Raw genomic sequence first — 11,036 nt, forward strand, 5'->3', positions numbered from 1 at the left:
CCAACCCAAACTTTTTTTTTTTTTTTTTAAATAGCTTTTCAGGTTATGATTCAGAAAATATTTAGCTGCCAGGTGCAGTGGCTCACGCCTGTAATCCCATAATCCCAGTACTTTGGGAGGCCAAGGCAGGCGGATCACTTGAGACCAGGAGTTCGAGACCAGTCTGGGCAACATGGCAAAACTCTGCCTCTATGAAAAAAATACAAAAAGTAGCCAGACGTGGTGGAGTGGATCAATTGAGCCCAGGAGTTTGAGGTTGCAATAAGCTGAGATTGCGCCACTACACTTCAGCCTGGGTAACAGTGACAACCTGTCTTTAAAAAAAAAAAAAAGCGAGAAAATATTTACCTATTTCTTAATGCTTCTGTGGTATTTAACTTTGGCTTAGGCACTCAATAAAAGCTCGTTCAATTAATGTATATGTTTCAGACTCTGGACTTTATTTTACCTCTAGAGGTGAGGTGTTGAGAGAGGTACAGAAATTCTCCCGTACATGCAGTCATGTGCACTGCATAAAATTTAGAAAATGCAGAAAAGTACAAAGATGAATATAATAAGGTATCTATTCCACAACCTAGATAGATAAAATAGGTACAGTTAACATACTTAGGACCTTTCTTCCTTCTTTTTCTTTCTTGTTATTTATTTATTTAGCAGGGATTTTTATTTTGGGATCTGATGAGACTCCTTAGGTCAGTAGTTCAACAAATATCATTTTTGCTGCTTCTAAATATTTAATTCTTTCTAAATTCATCTAGTTCATGACATAATTAGTCAATAGTCAGCCAGTATTCCAGCACCCACTGTATTCTAGCCAGTGACCCTCAAGCGTGTGTGGCACAAGAGTTACTTAGGAATTCCATTTACAGATTGTAATTTCACCACAAGCATTCCCTTTCCCACCTCTCACTTCTTCAAAGCCCAATAAAATGACAGTAGAGGAATAAAAACACATTAATCTACAATAATAAAGACAAAGAGAAGGGAGAGACAATTAGAATTAGAGATTTCAACAAGTATTTGGACAAAGACACATGTTTGGAAGATGGAAAGTGGGTGAAGGAGTAGTAATTAACTTAGCAGAGAGGAAGAGGTCAAAACTTAAGTGTAAAGATAGGGGCCAGTTCCCCTCAGAGATCCCTTAAAGTGTCAACATTTGGGATATAGGAAGTGTCACTAAAGGATAGATCAGGTGTGTAGGCTCAAAATATGAGAGACGTTTGAAAGTCTACATGTAAAGTAAATAGACCTCAGGTTTTGTTTTTTGTTTTGTTTTGTTTTCTAGAATGGAGTTTTGCTCTGTTGCCCAGACTGGAATACATTGGTGCCATCTTGGCTCACTGCAACCTCTGCCTCCTGGGTTCAAGCGATTCTCCTGCCTCAGCCTCCCAATTAACTGGGACTACAGGCGTACACCACCACACCCAACTAATTTCTGTATTTTTAGTAGAGGTAGGGTTTCACCAGTTGGCCAGGCTGGTCTCGAACTCCGACCTCAGGTAATCGACCTGCCTCGGCCTCCCAAAATGCTGGAATTACAGGCATGAGCCACCACGCCTGGCTGACCCCAGGTTCCTTTCTGCACCTACCCTGCACGGATGGACGACTGTCCCTCAGTGGACAGAAAGAGGAGAATCAAGTGAATGCTCAGCTCCTGGAGAAGTGGAATGGTGGCAGAGAAAAGCTCTCCAGACATTTACAGCTGGGAAAGTTCAGTGAAGAGATGGTTCACTGCTGGAGCATCTATTTGTGAACTTCATAAATCAGTACTCCATACAGAGACTTCAAGTGTTTAGGGTGTCATTCTTAAATATGAAGGGTAATCCAAGAATCACTAGACATTTGATGAATACCTCCAAAATGGTAAGGAAAATACATACTCAGAACTAAGAGGGACTGGGAGGAGTGGAGACAGTGCAAGGAGAAGGCAACTTCAAACAAAAAAAAAGATAATAGGCCAGGCATGGTGGCTCACACCTGTAATCTCAGCACTTTGGGAAGCTGAGGTGGGTGGATCACTTGAGGCCAGGAGTTCAAAACCAGCCTGGTCAACATGGTGAAGCCCCATCTCTATGAAAGATACAAAAATTAGCCAGGAGTGGTGGCGTGTGCCTGTAATCCCAGCTACTCGGGAGGCTGAGGCACAAGAATTGCTTGAACCCAGGAGGTGGAGGTTGCAGTGAGCTGAGATCACACCACTGCACTGCAGCCTGGGCAACAAAGCAAAACTCCATCTCAAAAAACAAAAACAAAAACAAAAAAACCCTACAATTGATTAATGTAAAAGAGACAAAAAGATATGTCTATAAAACAAATTGGAAGCCATGAAAAAGGAAAGCAAGAAAGCGCTCTGAAAATTAAATATACAGTGATGTGAATAAAATAGGAGTTTCAGAAAGATCAGAGAAAACAGACGGGGAACAAATCATCAAAGAAATAATAGAAGAAAATTTCCCAGAACTGAAGGATAGAGGTCCTCATATTGATAGGGCCCATCCAGAATAACGTAAAAACAAAACAATTTCAGGACACATCATCATCAAATTTCAGAACATCTTGGATGAGGAAAATAATTCTAGAATCTTTCAGAGAGACAAAGCTGATCATAAAAAAAAAAAAAAAAAAAAAAGGAACAGGACTCAAAAAGTGTTAGAGTTATCACCAGCCACCCTTGATGATTGAAGATAATGGAGTACAACCTAAAAAATTCAGAGGGAAAACTTTTTAGCATAGAATCCTTTATCAAAGTAAACTATAAATCAAGTCATAGAGAATACCCACATTTTCAGATGTATGAGGTCTTAAACATTACACCATCTGCATCCTTTCTTACGAAGCTGTGGTTAGCAAAATAGGGAAGTAAAACAAGAAAATAGATGATACAGGAGAGAAGATGCAATGAAGAAAAGCAACAAGAAAATTTCTAAGGTTGTAGGAAGGGATGTCCCAGGATCTCTAAAACACAATCAGGCCAGGGCTGGGTGTGGTGGCTCACACCTGTAATCCCTGCACTTTGGGAGCCTGGGGTGGGTGGATTACTTGAGGTCAGGAATTTGAGACCAGCCTGGCCAACATGGTGAAACGCCATCTCTACTAAAAATACAACAATTAGCCAGAGAATCGCTTGAACCTGGGAGGCAGAGGTTGCAATGAGTCGAGATTGCACCACTGCACTCCAGCCTGGGTAACAGAGCGAGACTCCACCTCAAAGAAAAACAAAACAAAACAACCAGGTCAGAGAGGAGAGGGAAAGAAGAGGGCACCAGAAGTAGCTCAGAAAAATGGAACTTAGATGTTTGGGCATAAAAAATATCATTGTTGGCAGGGTGTGATGGCTCATGCCTGTAATCCCAGCACTTTGGGAGGCTGACCTCACTTGAGGTCAGGAGTTCAAGACCAGCCTGGCCAACATGGTGAAACCCTGTCTCTACTAAAAATAAAAAAATTAGCTGGGCGCTCTGGTGCATGCCTGTAGTCCCAGCTACTCTGAAGGCTGAGACAGGAGAACCGCTTGAACTTGGGAGGCGAGGTTGCAGTGAGCCGAGATAGTGCTACTGCACTCCAGCCTGGGCAGCAGAGTGAGACTCTGTCTCAAAAAAAAAAAAAAAAAAAGTCAGTGATAAGCATATGCAAAGACACTGGAACACTGGGAAAAAAATTACCTATAGGTAAATGGAAAACCAAACGATGCAATGGGGCAGTTACTAAGTTCAGAAAAAAATGAAAGCTATGCAGGAAAAGAGGCTGTAATGCATTTTCTGGCTCTGAGCAATATATTGTCTTAATAATTAATGTTGACTATTGATTTAACAAAAAGTTATATACAACTATACTGGGACATGGGGGAAGGAAAGTAAAGTTAGTATAGGGTAGCAAGATCCTAGTGTTTATTCACCATGGTGGGAAGTCAATGGACAAGGACTAAAATTGGCTAGTCAAGACATAGTGACATGAGCATATAAATTTTTAAAGATATAGGGTAAAATATCAGTGAAATTAGCTAGAAAAGTTGAGGGTGGTAACCTGTAGGGCTGGGACTGGGTGTGGGAAAGAGTGCAATAGGAGACTTTTGTTTTTTTGCTTTGTTTTTGAGACAGGGTCTTGCTCTGTCTCTTAGGATGGAGTGCAATGGCTCAATCATGCCTCACTGAAGTCTCCACCTCCTGGGCTCAAGCGATCCTCTCACCTCAGCCTTCCAAGTAGCTGGAACCACAGGCATGTACCAGCACACACTGCTAATTTTTAAAATTTTTTGGTAAAAACAGGGCCTCACTATATTGCCCGAGCTGTTCTCAAATTCCTGGTTCAAGCAATCCTCCCGCCTCAGGATTACAGGCATGAGCCACCGCACCCAGCCTGACTCTTGTTGGCTTTTTTTAAAAAATTTCAATCTTTTTAGTACTATTTGACTTTCAAACTGTTACACATGAATATGCTATTTGTGCATTCTTCTTTGATTAAAAAAATACAGTCTATCTTAAAATAATCTCATCTGTGGACACTGTTAAAAATCTTCTTTCTGGGCCAATCTGGTAAATCTGTAGTGGTGCTCAGGAATCTGAACTTTTAACTAGAAGTTCAAGAAATTTGGAAGCAGATGGTCTATGGATGATACTTTGAGAAACAGCACTTAGATCCCTCAAATTGTGCACAAAGTATTGTAGGAATGTGCAGCTTTTTGAAGAGAGCTCATAATTTTTCAGATTATCTTGTGTTGCCTCAAACCTAAACAAGTTTAAAAATTACTGTTCTCTGACTCCTGCTCGCCTGCCTTTATCCAAGAATAATTGAGATTCCATTAATTATTTAAGATCAAAAGCAGAGCTAATTATTGTTAAATGAGTTAAACACTTCATAAAATTCATCAAATGATACAGACTAGAAAGCACTGGCTAAATTTTCAGTCCATTGCTTAGTATATACCTATGATGAAAACCAGTGCATTACTACTTGGAATGTGTTGACTAGAAATCTAGGGGCTTGAAAAAGTATGAATCCATTGTTACCTACCATGATGTTGACCAACCCTGTAGCTAAATTATATTCAGCTGAAAAAAAAATGTTCATATGTGGTTATTCAACAATATTTTAAATGGTTATAACTGCCACTTACAAGTACTATAGTCCAACTAGAAAAGTTTAATGCAGGTATTTTGCCAATTGCATACATTTAGACAACATTTTAGTAATTTTATTGTGCAAGTCAGTTTCTTCCAAACTTTTTCAACACTTAAAAAAGAAAATTTAGCTGGGTGCAGTGGCTCGTGCCTGTAACCCCAAAACTTTGGGAGGCTGAGGCGGGCGGATTACCTGAGGTCAGGAGTTCGAGACCAACCAACATGAAAAAACCCCGTCTCTACTAAAAATACAAATTAGCCAGGTGTGGTGGTGCATGCCTGTAATCCCAGCTACTCAGGAGGCTGAGGCTTGAACCCAGGAAGCGGAGGTTGCAAAAAAAAGAAAAAATAGCCACCAGGTCTTGCCACGTTGCCCAGGCTTGTCTCAAATCCCTGGGCTAAGCAACCCTCCTGCCTCAGCTTCCCAAGTAGCTGAGAGTACAGGCATGTTCCAGTATGCCCAGCTTTTTTCAACCTTTAAAAATTTGCTTTTGTCTTTATAAAACATTATAGGAGTTCTTAAGATGTAATTTGTATACATACCAAAATGTAATTTTATTTTTGGCATGAAATCCAAAACGGAAGGGATTAAATTTTGATTCATTTTTTATAAACCCTTATACATTAAGAAATTAGAGAAATTAAGTTTTATTTTTGTGGAAATAAAAAGTATAAAACATTTTTAAAAGAAGACGCATCACATAGAAAAGTACAAACCAGCAAGTGACAAGTTAATATTTGTTGAATGAACAGTAACGTATAGCATGACCATTATTAGTATTTAAGCTGATTATGTAGTAATTCACATATCAGAGGTGCCTCATTCATATGTCATCTCTGACATTCTTAGGTGTGGCATACCATTTGTTAAAAGTAATAGCAATCCCATGCACAGCACTTATTATATCTCAGGCCTTGTTCTAAGCATTTTCCTTGTGTGTATCTCATATTTCCTTTAACCCTGGCAACAACCCTCTGAGGGAAGTAGTAGTAGTATTCCCACTTTTTTTTTTTTTTTTTTTTTTTTTTAAGAGAGAGAGTCTTGCTCTGTCACCCAGGCTGGAGTGCAGTGGTACAATCATAGTTCATTGCAGCCTTGAACTCCTGGGTTCATGTGAGTCTACCACCTTAGCCTCCCGAGTAGCTGGGACGACAGGCGTACACCATCACACATAACTTTAAAAAACAATTTTTTTAGAGACGAGGTCTCAGTATGTCACCCAGGCTGGTCCCAAACTCCTGGGCTCAAGCAATCCTCCTGCCTCAGCCTCCCAAAGTGCTGGGATTACAGACACGAGCCACTGTGCCCAGCCTCAGATTTGTAATTCTTAAACATAAACAAAATTGCATTGTTCTCAATGACAGATGGAGCTAAATTTAATTTATTCACTCTTATGAATGAAGATTACACTGCAAGAATGAGACAGGTTCAATGTTGATTTATATTTTTAATTTTTTAATAGTTGTAAATGCTAAGAAACCTTATTCACATAAATAAGTAGGTGAAAACAGAAGGAGTTTATAACAGCATGTAATTATAATATTTCTTCCAAAATATATTTTTAAAAATCACCATATTCTCCCCATTTACTCTGATGTGATTATTATGCATTGAATACTATATAAAAGTATCTCAGTCAGGTGGGGTGGCTCACGCCTGTAATCCCAGCACTTTGGCAGGCTGAGGCAGGTGGATCACCTGAGGTCAGGAGTTCAAGACCAGCCTGGCCAACATGGTGAAACCCCCTCTCTACTACAAACACAAAAATTAGCTGGGCATGGTGTCAGACACCTGTAATCCCAGCTATGTGGGAGGCTGAGGCAGGAGAATCTCTTGAACCCGGGAGGTGGAGGTTGCAGTAAGCCAAGATCGCGCCATTGCACTCCAGCCTGAGTGTCAAGAGTGAAACTCTATCTCAAAAAAAAAAAAAAAAGTATCTCATATACCCCATAAATATATACACCTATGTATCCACAAAAATTAAAAATTGAAAACTGAAAAAAATCACCATGTTCTATCATCAAAAATTAGATTGGTGTCCAGCACATGAAAACTCCTTATTAAAAGTTAACATTAACTTCCAATTGTTTTTAAACAGACTTTCTATTATTTTTCCAGTCTTTTTTAAAGCAGTTATTGCATTCCTTTAATCATTATAGGATTACAAGATATTTTGACATCTGTGAAGGCAAATTTTTCACTTACTCTTTGTCATATTTTCCTGTTTTTCTAATTTAAATTTTTATTTTTAATAGACAATAATTGTATATGTTCGTGAGGTACTATGTGGTGTTTTGATATTTGTATACATTATGGAATGATTATGTCAAGCTTATCTATCACCTCATATACTTTTTTGCAGTGATAGCATTTAAAATATATATATTTTTGCAATTTTGAAATATACATTATTACTAGCAATGGTCACTGTGCTGTGCAATACATCTTGAAAACTTATTCCTCCTAAATAAAACTTTGTACCCTTTGGTCAACATCTCCCTGTCCCCATCCGACATTCTACCCCCAATCCCTGGTAACTGTACTCTCTGCTTCTATGAGCTCCACTTTTTTAGATTCTACATAAAAGTGAGATCACATGGTATTTGTGTCTTTGTGCCTGGCTTATTTCACTTGCATAATGTCCTCCATCCAGGTTTATCTGTGTTGCAAATGACAGAATTTCTTTCCTTTTTTAAGGCTGAATAGTATTCCATTGTGTATATATACCACATTTTCTTTATCCATTCCCGTTGATGGACACTTAGGTTGATTCCTATCTTGGCTATTGTGAATAGTGCTGCAATGAACATGGGAATGAGGACATCTTTTCAAAATACTGATGTCAGTTCTTTTGAATATATACCTGAAAGTGGGATTGCTGGCTTTTGTCTTTCAAAACAAATTTTTTGGACTCATAGATATCTTTCCTAGTAGATTTTATGATTGACTTGTCAAGTTTTAAAAATTTGAGTAGCAGTATTTATTAAAATAAATTAAATTTTAGGTTAATTTCAGCATATTTGATATCATTCCATACTGCTTCTTCTCACCCAGGAACCCAATAAGTCTCTCCATTTTACAAGCCTTTTCTCATGTTCCACAATAATGTTTTATAGTTTTCTTTTCATGGATTTCACATATTTCTTTTTGAATTTACAATCACATGTATTTTAGTTACTTTAAATGTATTTTTTATTTCTCCTCCCTCTCTCTCTTGCTTTCTTCCTTTTTTCTTTTCTCTTTCTTTCTCTCTTGTCATCCCAAATAGACCGTAAACTCTTGTAGGATTGGGAATGGATTGCCCTTATAACTTCGTAAGTGCCTAGGATAAAGCCATGCTAGACTGGTTGCTAAGGAAAGAAATACTTGTTGAATAAATAAATAAATGAAAGGTTTGATTCACAAACTAGAAATGCAACGAGAAGAATCTGGGGGGTTTGCCAGGAAAAGCCTCAAAAGAATTATAATCCCTCACAAATGGATAATAAATTGCGGCTTGGTTATTCCATAGACCAGACCTAAAGAGAAAAAAATGACTTGGCTGTTAGACAAATTCTCCCAACGTGGATTCGCTCAGACAAGATCCAGAGGAGATAAATATATGCTTCTGATTTCTTCAGACTTTGAGAAAAAACGCCAACGTTTTCTACCTGTGAGGCCTTTTGAAACACTATTTCTATTGAATAATACAAGGATAAATGCCTCCTGAATGTTACAGATTTAAATTGCCTTTTAAACAAGAAATGTGGGCTGGGCGCGGTGGCTTATACCTGTAATCTCAGCATTAGTAGAGATGGGGTTTCACTGTATTGGCCAGACTGATCTTGAACTCCCAACCTCAGGTGATCCACTCGCCTTGGCCTCCCAAAGTGCTGGGATTACAGGCGTAAGCCACCGCGCCTGGCCCATGTTTCTTATTTAAAAGGCAATTTCAATCTGTAACATTCAGGAGGCATACATCCTTTTTAAAAGAAAATTTTTGTTTATCCTTGTATTATTCAATGGAAATAGTGTTTCAAAGGGTCTCACAGGTAGAAAAAGTTGGCATTTTTTTCTCAAAGAAATCAGAAGCATATATTTATCTCCTCTGGATCTTCTCTGAGCGAATCCACATCTACATGATGTTGGTCCTGGAGATGGGATAAAGGTTCCTTTTGCACCTCATTTTCACTTTCAAACCACTCCTAAATCTCCCTAAAAATCTCCAGCTTTGAATCTCATGGCATCAGTTTATACCACGTACCATCCCTCATAGTCACTTGCCCTCATTTCTCAGATGTTAGCAGCTTAGTGTGGGCTCACTTTCTCCAACAGTACACATAGCATAATTCTAAGTAATTTTAATATCCAGAAGGGTCAGCCTTCATGTCTTAGCCTCACTTCTTTCACCTCCCTTCTTCCTGTGATTGGGCCTTTCACCCTGTATCAGCCACTCACAGTGAGATCAGACCCTAGCCTTTAACATACTCAGTAACAGTAACTCCATATTTCCCATGTCCAGCATTCTCCATGTCTCATACCCCTACCCCAGCCATTCTTTCACTCCATTGAAGTCTACCGTCCCTGACTCTACTGCCTTTACTCTATGCCTCCTTATTTCCAGATTCTCTCATTCTTTGTTGCTTAGCATACATCCGTTGGTCAACTGTAATCACTCCCTGGCAGACGGTTATAGTTGTCCACAAAAATCCATCCTCTCCTTTCTCAAAAGTGACAGAATTGTAGCTAAGCACATAGTTAATCGTACATATGACATTTCCTGATATTTAAGTGTAGCCATCAGACTAAAATTTTGCCAGTGGAATATAAACTGAAGTACTATGTGGCACCTGCAGGCTAGGCCCTTAAAGCAAGGGCTTCCTCTTCAAGCTTTTCTTCCGCCTCCTGGTAACTGGTAAAAGATGTGTCTGCCGATCAGTTTCTATGATTCAAATGAGGAAAATGCACTAGGATGTGGAAGAGAAACAAGATGGAAAGATGGATCCCCAGTCCCTAAATGATTCTTTGAAGATGAGACCCAGTGACCTGAAATGGTCACTTCTGACTATTGCTTGAAGTAGAAATACATATCTGACTTAAGTCACAGAATTAATGTTGGGTTGCTTTGTTACAGCAATCTAGCTGTGTTCTAAATGACACAACTCTCAACTTATTTGGCGCTCTCTCACTTGCTAATACTAGCATGGAAAAACCACAACCCTGGTTAAAACTCTCTCTCTTCCTCTCCTGCATTCATCCATGGAGTCTGGCCAGAGAAAACTCTTGATGATTAGATTCTTGGCCACGAAATTCCAGTATGATTTTAATGCTGCCTAGCAATCATACCATATCTTTCCAGTACCTTCACTTCCCACCCACCTAGACAAATGATTTTTGCCCTTTCTCAGACCTCCAACACTTTGTCTCCCAACCTCACTCTTCACGGATAACCAGCATCTGTTTCATGAAGGGAACTCAGGCTTCAGAAGAGAATTTCAACCACCTCTTATTTCCCTACCCTCTCACATCTGTGCCCATGTTTTCATCCATTTTGTGCTGCTGTAAAAAAATACCCGAGACTGGGTAATTTATGAAGAAGAGAAATTAATTTTCTCGCAGTCTGGAGACTGAGAAGTTTAAGGCACTAACAGTTTTGGTTTTCTGGTGAGAGCTGTTCTCTGCTTCCAAGATGGTGCATCATCCGAAGAGATGCAGGCTGTGTTCTCACATGGTGGAAGGCAGAGGGGCAAGTGAGCCGAATGCTGAATGAAGCCTCGTTTATAAAGGGCTTTAACCCACTCATGAGAGAGGAGCCCTTGTGGCCTAATCATCTGTTAAGGCCCCAGCTCTGAGTACTGTCACACTGACAACACCTGAATTTCAGAGGGGACACATTCAACCTATAGCAGCCAATATTCTGTCTTCCCTTGCCTCCTGTT

Source organism: Papio anubis, chromosome 3 (assembly GCF_008728515.1).
Source record: "Papio anubis isolate 15944 chromosome 3, Panubis1.0, whole genome shotgun sequence".
NCBI classification, from domain to species: domain Eukaryota; kingdom Metazoa; phylum Chordata; class Mammalia; order Primates; family Cercopithecidae; genus Papio; species Papio anubis.